This window comes from Entelurus aequoreus, linkage group LG22, assembly GCF_033978785.1.
Source record: "Entelurus aequoreus isolate RoL-2023_Sb linkage group LG22, RoL_Eaeq_v1.1, whole genome shotgun sequence".
NCBI classification, from domain to species: Eukaryota; Metazoa; Chordata; class Actinopteri; order Syngnathiformes; family Syngnathidae; genus Entelurus; species Entelurus aequoreus.
In genome coordinates this window covers 10208184-10222591 of record NC_084752.1, presented here as the reverse complement: position 1 = coordinate 10222591, position 14408 = coordinate 10208184, and the positions used below count along the sequence as shown (strand labels likewise).

Below are 14408 nucleotides of genomic sequence, written 5' to 3'. Positions count from 1 at the left end.
ATACCACAATAATATCATACCGTGGCCTTAACACCGTGACAATATTGTACCACATTACTATACTCACCTTTGCTTCTACTTCCATTCCTGCCATAATGCATAAACAACTGCTGCAACACACAGAGGCAACTTCTTTGCCACACCAAAGGAAATTGAAGATGAACCTGGGTTTCATCAGTTTTTTTGGACCCTCTAATGGTGTTCAAAAAATCAAAAGGGAATGGCTGCTGCTCCGGTAACCCAAAGGCCCCTTTGAAGATAGCTGCTATTTCAGATCTTAAATGCTTTTCAGGCCACTCTGTTGAACAAAAAAATTCCAACCAGGCCAACCTGAATGAACCTGCTCAGGTTGGTATAATAAATACTGATGGTTCAAAAGGCAAACATACGACGTTCTTTGCATATGTTTGGGTATTTCTTCGGTTTAAATATCCTCTTCTATCCCCGTTACTTCAATGGATGGCAGAGGAGCCTGTAGAAAACAAGCAGAATTAGATATTTTTCCAACTGGAGCAGTATGTGACCCTGTGAAACAGTAGACAACTGCTAACCAGCATAATGTGTTTCTTGTATCATTTTGCCAAGTTAAGTTCATGCATTTCACATTAAAATTTACAGAAACAATGACCAGGCCCGGCCCTAACCAATCTGGCGCCCTAGGCAAGATTTTAGGTGGCGCCCCCCCACATCGGCAGTGAAGTGTATATACTCACAAGAAACCGAATAGCTTTGTCTTTGACCTTTTTGTTTTACTTAAAGAAAGCAAATTAACAATCAGAATAGTTAACAAGATAAAAAAAAATATGGATAAATCAATGAATACAAAAAATAAAAAATGAATATATGAAATACAATATTTTTTACATACATAAACACAAAATAAAACGTGTTAAATTAAAAGTACAATATAAATAAGGCACTGCACAAAACAAGATATCAAACCAGTATGACTTTAACAACTATATTACAAAAAAGGGGATCCTACAGAGTTCTGTATTTGTGCTTTTTAATATTGCATTAACTAGAATGACTTACAAATTACTGTACACCAGGGAGTACTGTAATTACCTAACGTTACATTATTATTTTCCATAACAATTTAGCCCCCTCCACAATATTAACCCGACGTTAAAACAGAACTAGCTATTTATTGATTAGCAATTGCCGAATCATGTAACATTAGCTTAAAGCCAGGTTACTATCACATTCTGTAACAGACAAATAATTTCATGTAGGCTAACGTACCTACCTGCTACCTCTGTCTTTTTCTCGTTTCTCCTCCTCTTCTTTTCTCTTTTTTCTTCCCTGGGCACCTGACAGTTTTGGCCTTTTTGACATATTGTGTTGATTTTTTTATGTGGTGACGTCCAAAAAGAGTCATGATACGGGAAGGGAGGGGGGGGCGTAATGTTGTAACAAATAATATATCTATTAAATAGGCTTTACTTTGCATTTTAATTAACGTGGAATTATTTTATGTATCTAGAAATAATAGTACCAACTTTTTTTTTTTTTTTTTTTTTCCTCCAACATTTGTGGCACTGGCGTGGCGCCCCCTGATGGACGGCGCCCTTAGCATTTGCCTATACGGCCTATGCCACGGGCCGGCCCTGACAATGACCAATGTCCCATACGTGGTTCTTTAGTTAAGAAAATGCAGACTTGCTTCAAATTACCAGGACATCCTGCATTGCCAGTCCACAATAATGTATACACTTGTAGAGGATATCAAAATGAACGCTAACTCTCTAACTGTAAAAAAACTATTTAGAATTAGCTGACAAAACTGCATACTTAAAAATAACAAAACATTGTAATGCTACAAAACCAGTGAAGTTGGCAAGTTGTGTAAATGGTAAATAAAAACAGAATACAATGATTTACAAATCATTTTCAACTTATATTCAATTGAATAGACTGCAAAGACAAGATATTTAGTGTTCGAACTGAGAAACAATTTTTTTTTGCAAATAATCATTACCTTAGAATTTAATGGCAGCAACACATTGCAAAAAAGTTGGCACAGGGGCATTTTTACCACTGTGTTACATGGCCTTTCCTTTTAAGAACACTCAGTAAACATTTGGGAACTGAGGAGACCAATTTGTTAAGCTTTTCAGGTGGAATTCTTTCCAAATTCTTGCTTGATGTACAGCTTAAGTTGTTCAACAGTCCGGGGTCTCCGTTGTGGTATTTTACGCTTCATAATGCGCCACACATTTTCAGTGGGAGACAGGTCTGGACTACAGGCGGGCCAGGCCCACAAATACCGCAGCCATGCGAGCTCCTAACATAATCCTTGAGCCAGACTGTGACCTCGCAGGGACACCTGACGTTCTGGACGGCACAATTCTTGGAGGACTTGAAAGTCAGGTTTGTGCGGTCCCAGTCCACGGCAGGCTCGGACCTTCTCCCTCCGCCTTTTCCACTTTGCATCAGTCCGCCTTAGATGAGCTCGGGCCCAGCGAAGCCGGCGGCGTTTTTGGGTGTTGTTGATAAATGGCTTTAGCTTTGCATAGTAGAGTTTTAACTTGTACTTACAGATGTAGCGACCAACTGTAGTTACTGACAGTGGTTTTCTGAAGTGTTCCTGAGCCCATGTGGTGATATCCTTTACACACTGATGTCACTTTTTGATGCAGTACCGCCTGAGGGATCGAAGGTCCGTAATATCATGGCTTACGTGCAGTGATTTCTCCAGATTCTCTGAACCTTTTGATGATATTACGGACCGTAGATGGTGAAATACCTAAATTCCTTGCAATAGCTGGTTGAGAAATGTTGTTCTTAAACTGTTCAACAATTTGCTCACGCATTTGTTGACAAAGTGGTGACCCTCGCCCCAGCCTTGTTTGTGAATGACTGAGCATTTCATGGAAGCTGCTTTTATACCCAATCATGGCACCCACCTGTTCCCAATTAGCCTGTTCACCTGTGGGATGTTCCAAATAAGTGTTTGATGAGCATTCCTCAACTTTCTTAGTCTTTTTTGCCACTTGTTTAAAAAAAGATGGCACATGTTGCAGGCATCAAATTCCAAATGAGCTAATATTTGCAACAAAAAAAAAAAGTTTTCCAGTTTGAACTTTAAGTATCTTTGTCTTTGTAGTCTATTCAATTGAATATAGGTTATAAAAGATTTGCAAATCATTTTATTTTGGTTTTATTTACGATTTACACAACGTGACGACTTCACTGGTTTTGGGTTTCATATATACAAGTTCACTTACTGATCTCAAGTGATGTGACAGTGCCTGAAGACATAGCGGATGTGCCTGTGAGTTAAGCTGGTGTTTGGAGACCTGAAACAAGAGTATGAGTGGGGGGAATATATATTCCATTAGGGGTGTCAAACGTGTTTTCATTAAGGGCCACACCGGAGTTATGGCTGCCCTCAGAGGGCCACTTGTAACAGCAAATGTACATGAATATTAATGTACATTATGATATTACTAGGGCTGTCAAAAATAACAAGTTCACTTATGATTAATCACTAAAAATGACTGCATATATCATGTATACACACTGATTAGTCACGCTATTTATTTTGACCGTACATGCTGCTTTACCTTAACTGCGAATGGTAACATTAAGGTTTATATTTAACATTTAACACTCACATTTAGATTTATCGCTCACATTTTGATATAGATTTAGATTTAACATTTAGGTTTAGATTTTAACATTTCGGTTTAGATTTAACATTCAGCGCTCACTTTTAGATTCAAGATTTAGTTTTAGATTTAATATATAGATATACACTACCGTTCAAAAGTTTGGGGTCACATTGAAATGTCCTTATTTTTGAAGGAAAAGCACTGTACTTTTCAATGAAGATAACTTTAAACTAGTCTTAACTTTAAAGAAATACACTCTATACATTGCTAATGTGGTAAATGACTATTCTAGCTGCAAATGTCTGGTTTTTGGTGCAATATCTACATAGGTGTATAGAGGCCCATTTCCAGCAACTATCACTCCAGTGTTCTGATGGTACAATGTGTTTGCTCATTGGCTCAGAAGGCTAATTGATGATTAGAAAACCCTTGTGCAATCATGTTCACACATCTGAAAACAGTTTAGCTCGTTACAGAAGCTACAAAACTGACCTTCCTTTGAGCAGATTGAGTTTCTGGAGCATCACATTTGTGGGGTCAATTAAACGCTCAAAATGGCAGAAAAAGAGAACTTTCATCTGAAACTCAACAGTCTATTCTTGTTCTTAGAAATTAAGGCTATTCCACAAAATTGTTTGGGTGACCCCAAACTTTTGAAAGGTAGTGTAGATAAAATATTTAGAGTCAACATTTAAATGTGATGAAAATAAGCTAAATCTGAGAAAATATATCTGCTACAAAAGAGTGACTAAACTTTTACATTCCACACCCCCTAAGTCTTTACTTGAAAATGAAAATGAGCTTCTCCCACTTGAAGGACCAGCAGCTGCCACTGATTAACACGTAACATTTTCGACCTCTCACAGCCAACCTAAAAATGACCATTAATGTGAAAAGTGAAGAGAACAAACTAGTTTTATGCCTTGAACGTAGTAACTTGAGAAAGTCAACAGTGTGGAATGGTAGGGAAGAACACAAGTGAAGTTTCCATGAAGTGAGTAGAGACTTCAACAAAGCATCTGCAGTTCTGAAGAAAGGAAAAATGTGTGGATTGCGAGCCAAGTAGGAAGAAGCAAGACATGCTACGTGACAGTTCAAGTTCATCTCTCAGTACGTCAATGGAGAAAAATGCATGGCTGGGTTTCTTTCGAAGTATTAAACCAACAGGCTAAAACCTTGTGTCAGGAGAATGGGATTTGGTGGACACACCTGTCCTATCTCGACCATTCAACAGAAACGAGGTGGTTCAGTTCGATTAAACGTCCGCATTGTGGCAATAAACCCATGCAAGGATTGATTTTTCGGCTTTCGATGCTACGTAATACACTGGTCATGTGTTGAGGATTCACCGCTCTGAGCCTTTGATGAAGAGCCTTGGAAATGAATGCGTTATTTGGCGGTGTTAAGAACACCAACTTCAAAGGAGAGGCTGAAGGGAAGTTTATGTGTGAAGAGAAATGGAATCAAATATGTCTTTTGGAGGAGAAATGACACCTGTACCTTTTAGTCAGGAACAAGTCTCAGGGTGGGAAGAAATGAAGACATTGTTTTGCTCAGATTAAAGCTTTTTAATAATGACCACTTTTGTTTAAGTTCTAACTCCAAAACACAAAATTATTTCCTAGTATTACATTTTCCCTGCAGCTGAAAGAAAGATAAGATAACTGAGTTTAGTGTGGCTAATCTGTGTGGTGGGAGATTCATTATGTTTATGTTGATTCTCAGAGAAGTGCTATTCCATTATCAGTCCCTCCAGGAATCCGCAATTATGCCAGTTCACGCAAATTCCAGCAACTTTGTCCAACTTCCCTGCACTCAATACCTATTAGCTTTATATTCTAAATAAATGTGTATATATATATATATATATATATATATATATATATATATATATATACACATATATATATATATATATATATATATATACACTACCGTTCAAAAGTTTGGGGTCACCCAAACAATTTTGTGGAATAGCCTTCATTTCTAAGAACAAGAATAGACTGTCGAGTTTCAGATGAAAGTTCTCTTTTTCTGCGTTTAATTGACCCCACAAATGTGATGCTCCAGAAACTCAATTTGCTCAAAGGAAGGTCAGTTTTGTAGCTTCTGTAACGAGCTAAACTGTTTTCAGATGTGTGAACATGATTGCACAAGGGTTTTCTAATCATCAATTAGCCTTCTGAGCCAATGAGCAAACACATTGTACCATTAGAACACTGGAGTGATAGTTGCTGGAAATGGGCCTCTATACACCTATGTAGATATTGCACCAAAAACCAGACATTTGCAGCTAGAATAGTCATTTACCACATTAGCAATGTATAGAGTGTATTTCTTTAAAGTTAAGACTAGTTTAAAGTTATCTTCATTGAAAAGTACAGTGCTTTTCCTTCAAAAATAAGGACATTTCAATGTGACCCCAAACTTTTGAACGGTAGTGTATATATATATATGTATATATATATACACACATGTTTTTTCACTATTATTAGATTTAATTAAAACAGCACAGTCATTTTCCAATGAGCTCTGAGTATGTATTTTGTATTTTTACTGCCATCTAGTGTCTACTTTTATGTCTGTGCGGTAAAGTATCCATCCATCCATTTTCTACCGCTCGTCTCTCTTGGAGTCGCGGGGGGTGCTGAAGCCTATCCCAGCTGCACTGGGGCAGAAGGCGGGAAAAACCCTGGAAAAGTCGCAACCTAATCACGGGGCCAACACAGATAGCCCGACAACTTTCACACACTAGGAACAATTTAGTATATAGACAGAATATATATATATATATATATATATATATATATATATATATATATATATATATATATATATATATATATATATATATATATATATATATATATATATATATATATATATATATATATATATGTTTATGTTTATGTACATACAGTGTATATATAGTGTGTGTATATATATACAGGCCTCGAATTTTAACTTTTTAAGGTCAAGGCAAGTGTTGCCTTAAAGGAGGGCTTATATTTTAGGGCACCAAGGCAAACATTATTTTCTTTTGACTAATTTAAATGCATTATTAATATCAACTTGTCAGCTTTTTGTCATTACATGATGCCTTTCTCACTATTTTTACATTTTGATGGAAGAAGGTGTTTTTTTTTGTTTTGTATTACCGTATTTTTCGGAGTATAAGTCGCTCCGGAGTATAAGTCGCACCGGCCGAAAATGCATAATAAAGAAGGGAAAAAACATATATAAGTCGCACTGGAGTATAAGTCGCATTATTTAGGGAAATTTATTTGACAAAACCCAACACCAAGAATAGACATTTGAAAGGCAATTTAAAATAAATAAAGAATAGTGAACAACAGGCTGAATAAGTGTACGTTATATGAGGCATAAATAACCAACTGAGAACGTGCCTGGTATGTTAACGTAACATATTATGGTAAGAGTCATTCAAATAACTATAACATATGGAACATGCTATACGTTTACCAAACAATCTGTCACTCCTAATCGCTAAATCCCATGAAATCTTATACGTCTAGTCTCTTACGTGAATGAGCTAAATAATCTTATTCGATACTTTACAGTAATGTGTTAATAATTTCACACATAAGTCGCTCCTGAGTATAAGTCGCACCCCCGGCCAAACTATGAAAAAAAACTGGGACTTATAGTCGGAAAATTACGGTATTTATTCATTGTTTAAGTTATGTATTTTTATATGTACATCAAGACAGATCCATTAAGAATTTGAGCAGAAATATGTCATATAGGAATTAACTATACACAATAAGACATTAACAAAAAGCTGTGTCACATGAATGGTTGATACCTTTGTGACATGAAAAAAGACAAGTAATGTAAAAAAAAAAAAACATGGTGTTTACTTTTTTAAATTAATATAAAACTTAAAGGCCGACTGAAATAATTTTTTTTTATTCAAACGGGGATAGCAGATCCATTCTATGTGTCATACTTGATCATTTCGCGATATTGCCATATTTTTGCTGAAAGGATTTAGTATAGAAGAACGACGATAAAGTTCGCAACTTTTGGTCGCTGATAAAAAAAGCCTTGCCTGTACCGGAAGTAGCGTGATGTCACAGGAGGAAGGATTCCTCACAATTCCCCGCTGTTTACAATGGAGCGAGAGAGATTCGGACCGAGAAAGCGACGATTACCCCATTAATTTGAGTGAGGATGAAAGATTTGTGGATGAGGGACGTGAGAGTGAAGGACTAGAGAGGCAGTGCAGGGTGTATCTTTCTTCGCTCTGACCGTAACTTAGGTACAAGGTCTCATTGGATTCCACACACTCTCCTTTTTCTATTGTGGATCACGGATTTGTATTTTAAACCACCTCGGATATTATATCCTCTTGAAAATGAGAGTCGAGAACGCGAAATGGACATTCACAGTGACTTTTACCTCCACGACAATACATCGGTGACGCACTTTAGCTACGGAGCTAACGGGATAGCATCAGGTTCAAATGCAGATAGAAACAAAATTTAAAAAAACCCTGACTGGAAGGATAGACAGAAGATCAACAATACTATTAAACCATGAACATGTAAATACACGGTTAATAATTTCCAGCTTGGTGAAGCTTAACAATTGAAGCTAACTAAGCTACGGAGCGGCGGCGGCGGCCGTTGTAGCTTTCGACGACACCCCGGCCGCCAACAGAGTCGGCAAGAAACATATATTTCCCCAAAGTTACGTACGTGACATGCACATAGCGACACTCACATACGGGCAAGCGATCAAATGTTTGGAAGCCAAAGCTGTACTCACGGTAGTGTGTCTGCTATCCAGCTCAAACACAACACACCCTCCTGATTGTGTAGCTGTAGTCCGCCGCTAATACACCGATCGCACCTACAACTTTCTTCTTTGCAGTCTCCATTGTCCATTAAAAAAATTGCAAAAGATTCACCAACAAAGATGTCCAGAATACTGTGGAATTTTGAGATGAAAACAGAGCAGTTTGTATGGTGACACATTGGGTACGAATACTTCCGTTGCCATCGTGACGTCACGCGCATACGTCATCATACATAGCCATTCAATTCTAAGTTAATGATTATTTGCAAAAAAAAAAATGCGTTTCTCAATTCGAACATTAAAGGCCTACTGAAATGAATTTTTTTTATTTAAACGGGGATAGCAGATCTATTCTATGTGTCATACTTGATCATTTCGCGATATTGCCATATTTTTGCTGAAAGGATTTAGTATAGAACAACGACGATAAAGATTGCAACTTTTGGTATCTGATAAAAAAAAGGCTTGCACCTACCGGAAGTAGCGTGACGTAGTCAGTTGAACATATACGCAAAGTTCCCTATTGTTTACAATGATGGCCGCATGAAGTGAGAGAGATTCGGACCGAGAAAGCGACAATTTCCCCATTAATTTGAGCGAGGATGAAAGATTTGTGGATGAGTAAAGTGCAAGTGAAGGACTAGTGGGGAGTTGAAGCTATTCAGATAGGGAAGATGCTGTGAGAGCCGGGGGTGACCTGATATTCAGCTGGGAATGACTACAACAGTAAATAAACACAAGACATATATATACTCTATTAGCCACAACACAACCAGGCTTATATTTAACATGCCACAAATTAATCCTGCATAAAAACACCTACGTGTTTGTTATGCTAGCTCCTAGCTCCTCTGCTAGCTCCTAGCTCCATAGAACACGCCAATACAATTCAAACACCTGATCAACACACACAATCACTCAGCCCAAAAGACCGTTCACCTAACCCAAGGTTCATAAAGCTTATATATTTTAAAAAAGTTACGTACATACGCAAAAAAAAGTTGCGCACATACGGTCAAGCGATCAAATGTTTAGAAGCCAAAGCTGCATACTCACAGTAGCACGTCTGCGTCTTTGTCATCCAAATCAAAGTAATCCTGGTAAGAGTCTGTGTTGTCCCAGTTCTCTACAGGCGTCTGTGTATCTAAGTCAAAAGTCCTCCTGGTTACAGTCTCTGTTATCCGAGTTCTTCCATCTTGACTGCATCTTTCGGGAATGTAAACAAAGAAGCGCCGGCTGTGTACTGTTGTTGCTGACTACGTTCGAAAAATACGTCCATTTCGCACCGACAACTTTCTTCTTTGCTTGCTCAGCTTCCTTCTCCATAATGCAATGAACATGATTGCAACAGATTCACGAACACAGATGTCCAGAATACTGTGGAATTATGAAATGAAAACAGAGCTTTTTCGTATTGGCTTCAATGTGGAAGGCATACCCGTGTTCGCCGGTCTACGTCACGCGCATACGTCATCCTCAGAGGCGTTTCGAACCGGAAGTTTAGCGGCAAATTTAAAATGTCACTTTATAAGTTAACCCGGCCGTATTGGCATGTGTTATAATGTTAAGATTTCATCATTGATATATAAACTATCAGACTGCGTGGTCGGTAGTAGTGGCTTTCAGTAGGCCTTTAAATATCTTGTATTTGCAGTCTATTCAATTGAATATAGGTTGAAAAGGATTTGACAATCATTGTATTCTGTTTTTATTTACCATTTACACAACGTGCCAACTTCACTGGTTTTGGGTTGTGTACAAAAAAAACTAGCTATTTGATGAATCAGACTAATTTAGTGCATGGAAACATAGTGACTCAACAGGTAACAAGTGTTCTATTCTTTCCGCCCCTCACATCTCGTACGCCACAATCTGCACCTTATCTTTTAGACACACAAAGTGCACTAATTTCTTTTCGCTTTGTGCTAATTGGAATGACATAGTCGGTGTTATGAACGTGCCTGAGTGAGATGGCTGTAAAGCGGCATTAATCTCTTTCCGGGCCCAACTAATGCGGAGGCTGCTGCCTATTGTGCTGCCTGAAGCCTTTGAAGATGTGTTAACTCACCTTCTCATACACCGCCCGCCGACTTGCTTTGCATGCCTAATTGCCAGGTAAAATCACTCTCAACAATCTGTTTATTTGATTGCACAATGACCAGAAAGAGCGAAAAAGGGAAGCGGAAAGCATGAATGGAGATTGGGAGAAGGCGAGAGGCAGAGCGAGAGCAGCAGGCAGCGCAGACCGGGAAAAGAAAAAAAAAGTCTGTTGCCAGAATAGACATCAAAGCCGGGCCTTGATGTTGACATTGAATGGGCGTTAATGGTTTCTGAAGGCAAGACATTTCAGAGGGGGAAAAAAAAAGAGACAAAAGAATGAAAAATAAACCCTTTTTTCCCCTCTCTGACAATCCCACCAGCGATCTGAGTGAAGGCATAAACAGTGCAACTTGCTGCCAAAAATATAGGATGGACAGAGGCAATATATGTTGGCACTGTAATGTCGTGGTTTTGTTCTTGAATACTTACACGTGCACAATGCAACACGTAGGAAGAAAAAAAAACAATAAATAGGTTATACTCAAAGCGCTTTGACACTATTTCACATTCACCCATTCACACACTGATGGCGGGAGATGCCATGCAAGGCCATTAACCACCACCCATCAGGAGCAAGGGTGAAGTGTCTTGCTCAAGGACACAACGGACATGACAAGGTTGGTAGAAGGCGGGGATCGAACCAGGAACCCTCAGTTTGCTGGCACGGCCACTCTCCCCAACCGCGCCGCACCGTCACCAATCCTACCCTTAACGATTATTGACAATCCGTACACTTTGTGAGTAACCATTTTTAACAGAGAAAGAAAAGGATACAAAATATGTACAAACCCAATCAGATCACGAGTTGTTGTCAGTAGCCTATCTAGGTAGCCGGATGGTAACGAGACTGTGATTGGATACTCACTTGTCATTCCTGCTAAGTTGCAATTTGGCAGGAAGTGTTGACCCACAAAGAAGTAGAACAAAACGTTGATTAGGTGGCAGATACGTATTTGCAAGGCCATTTTCAAGAAGGATATTTAAAGTGAAACTACATCTTGATGTCGGCGATGAAATGGGGAAATGCCCGCCATTTCCACTCGAATCGACCGACTACGAGGGGTACCACTGGCTTATACGGCGTCCAACGGGGGCTACAAATTGTTGAGTTCAACTATTTTATTTCTTAATTTTTTCACGTTTAAGATGTTTTTTACAATTTTAATACGTTTTTTAAAATTTTAATTTTGACAGTACCACATAAGATATGTTTTAATTTCTGATGTGGGTTTATTGATTTTTAAATGCGCCAGAAAATAACCCGTTTTGTACACTGTTGATTGGTTTCAATGCGGAGTAGTGCGTAAATGTGTTCCTGTATAGCAGACCTGGGCATTCTGCGGCCCGCGGGCCGCATCCGGCCCTTTGTGCATCCCTGTCCGGCCCGCGTGAGGCCAATTATAAATTACAAAATAAATTTTAAAAAGTATCTATGTCGAGTGTGCAATACAACGGTGCTGCTTTTGTTTTGAAAATCGTTATTTGTATTACTTCCGTGTGGACGTATGCGTGTGCGTGATTGTGAGTGAATGTGAACAGCTGCAATTACAAAATAAAGTTGAAAAAACATCTATATCGTGCGCGCAATACAACTGTGCTGCTTTTATTTTGAAAAGTATTATTTATGGGCGTGTGTCCGTGTGTAACCTGCGAGTGAAGGTGCACATGCAGCGACAAGTGATGCACGGTTTACACCCGAGACGCTAAAAAGAGAAAAGTTGATGAGGAATGCCGTGTTTTCAACAACACATGAACTGCAAAGCAACGTCCCCTCACCTAAGGTGCGTGCCTGCGCAATTGCGCACTGCTCAAGCGTCTGCTGCGCGCAGCAAGTATATGCCGCGCACCAAATCAAATCCCATCTGAATTCTAAACAAAATAAACATATTTATTCTATGGAATTTTGCAATGCAACTTTGAGTGACAGTGACAACAAGCGGCCCTAATGGTGTTCGTCAACACCGTTCAATTGAACACCGTTCAATTATTGTAACGTCTATCGAGATGCTTCGAGGACAGGAATTATATCGATCACTTTATTGAACAAAACTGTTTATATTCGGACATAACCACACCAAAAACATGAGTAAAAAAATTCTATCTCGAAAAACTAGTCATTTTCTGCCGTACAAACCAGGCCAAAACCAACTTGTCATCTGTCATCAACACGCATAGCACTAAACCACTGGTGCGTTTATGGCCACACAAAAAGTCGGACAACTCAAACACCACACAAAGTTACACTATGACTCCTCAGTCATACGTGTGCTTATTTTACTGTCATTTATTATTAATGTTAATTTATTTATATTAGTCATGGGATGCTGTTACACACACTATGTTGAAGTATTACTATTATTATTAATTATTATTATTATTATTATTATTATTTATCTTACGGTATGCATCAAAAATAATATTGAGCAAAATGTAATTGAAATATTGTCGATGTGGCCCTCCAGCAGTGCTCGGGTAGATCATGCGGCCCCCGGTAAAAATTAATTGCCCACCCCTGCTGTATAGTATTTCTCCAGCAATGGTCATGTGGTGACATTACATATGATATTTTGAGAGGTAAATGTTAGAATAATTGTATCTAAGTTATCACAAAAACTTTGTGTTGAAATGAGTTCCTGGCAAGAAGACAAAAGCTGTCTTTGAACCTACCAAGAAGGCTTGTAAAACTCCACTGTGTAGGATGGAAAGCAACGTGAAGGGGTTTCTGTTTTCTTTCATGTATTGTGTTTTAACCCAAGGACTACAAAGCGGCGAGAAGGCAGGATCTGCCTAATTTCCAGACGACCTCTTTTTCAACTGTTTTACGAACCTCTTTTTGAACTCTTTTACGACCTCTTTTTTGAACCGACCTTTTATGTGAACTGTTTACGACCTTTTCTGTGAACTGTTTACGACCCTCGTCCCTTAGAAACAGCTGTGGCCATGTGGTCAGGGAAGGTCCAAATAAAAGAAGGAGGCGTGCAATCTTTTGGCAGAGCGTGCTGAGACACTGTACAAGGGTACTGTGTCCGTACGTCTCTCCTCAAATTGAGCCAAATTTAATTCCGTCTCTGTTTAATTATTTGCTTCTTGTCTTGTTTAATAGATGTCATCAGCGTTTGAACCTGACAGTAATCATTGAAGTCGGACATCACTGAAGGCCTAGGTGGGAAACGCACGGCCCGCCACTGCTAGCTGTTCCCCTGTCAGCATGCTAACTTTTTATGCAAGCATGGGATACATTTAGAGCTAAAATGCATAGATTTTACCTGTAGTAGCTTTAGGACATACGTGAACAAGCCGTCCTACATCTTTCCCTTCATCCTTCCCACCATTTCCCCTTGGAAAGCTTGTGCCCAAGAGCTGTCCATTTAAACGTCAATGAGAGTCAGCCTTGGGAAGACTCGAAATACTTTGGGAGGCTGTGAGAAGTGCCAGGGCTTTATTTATTTACCTGATATAATGTGATGCTTTTGTTAGATGATTCCAAACATAGATGCAATGTAGTTTCTTTGTAGTAAAAAAAACAACAGTAAAGAAAGTAAGGAGTGGATAAAAGACAGAAAAGCAAAATTACTGACATCATACAGCTGCTTCAATTCACCTGTTTCACAATGTTTTTGAACGGAACGCCAACAAATACTATACATTATTTAACACAGAACTTTATACATTATTTTGTCAATCTTTTATTCCAGTACGTGGAGAGAATGCTTGCGTGTTTCAGCTACCTCTTTTCCCTGCGGGAAACAACGTTTTCTAAACTTTACCCAAAAATGTTTGGTGCAAACACTCTTACTTACTTATAAAAGACAAGTTGTCTTGTAAGTTCACTATTTTATTTAAGGACAAACTTGCAAAAAGAAACATGTG

The 14408-nt window shown here is 38.6% G+C and overlaps 1 long non-coding RNA gene across 1 annotated transcript; it reads right to left on the bottom strand.

The window, feature by feature from the left end:
- Nucleotides 1–228: 228 nt before the first annotated feature.
- LOC133639572 (uncharacterized) lies at nucleotides 229–10626 on the bottom strand. The gene is made up of 3 exons (XR_009823819.1): nucleotides 10507–10626; nucleotides 3231–3302; nucleotides 229–472 (listed from the first exon to the last, which is right to left on the bottom strand). It is a non-coding gene; the product is annotated as an uncharacterized LOC133639572 (long non-coding RNA).
- Nucleotides 10627–14408: the final 3782 nt, after the last annotated feature.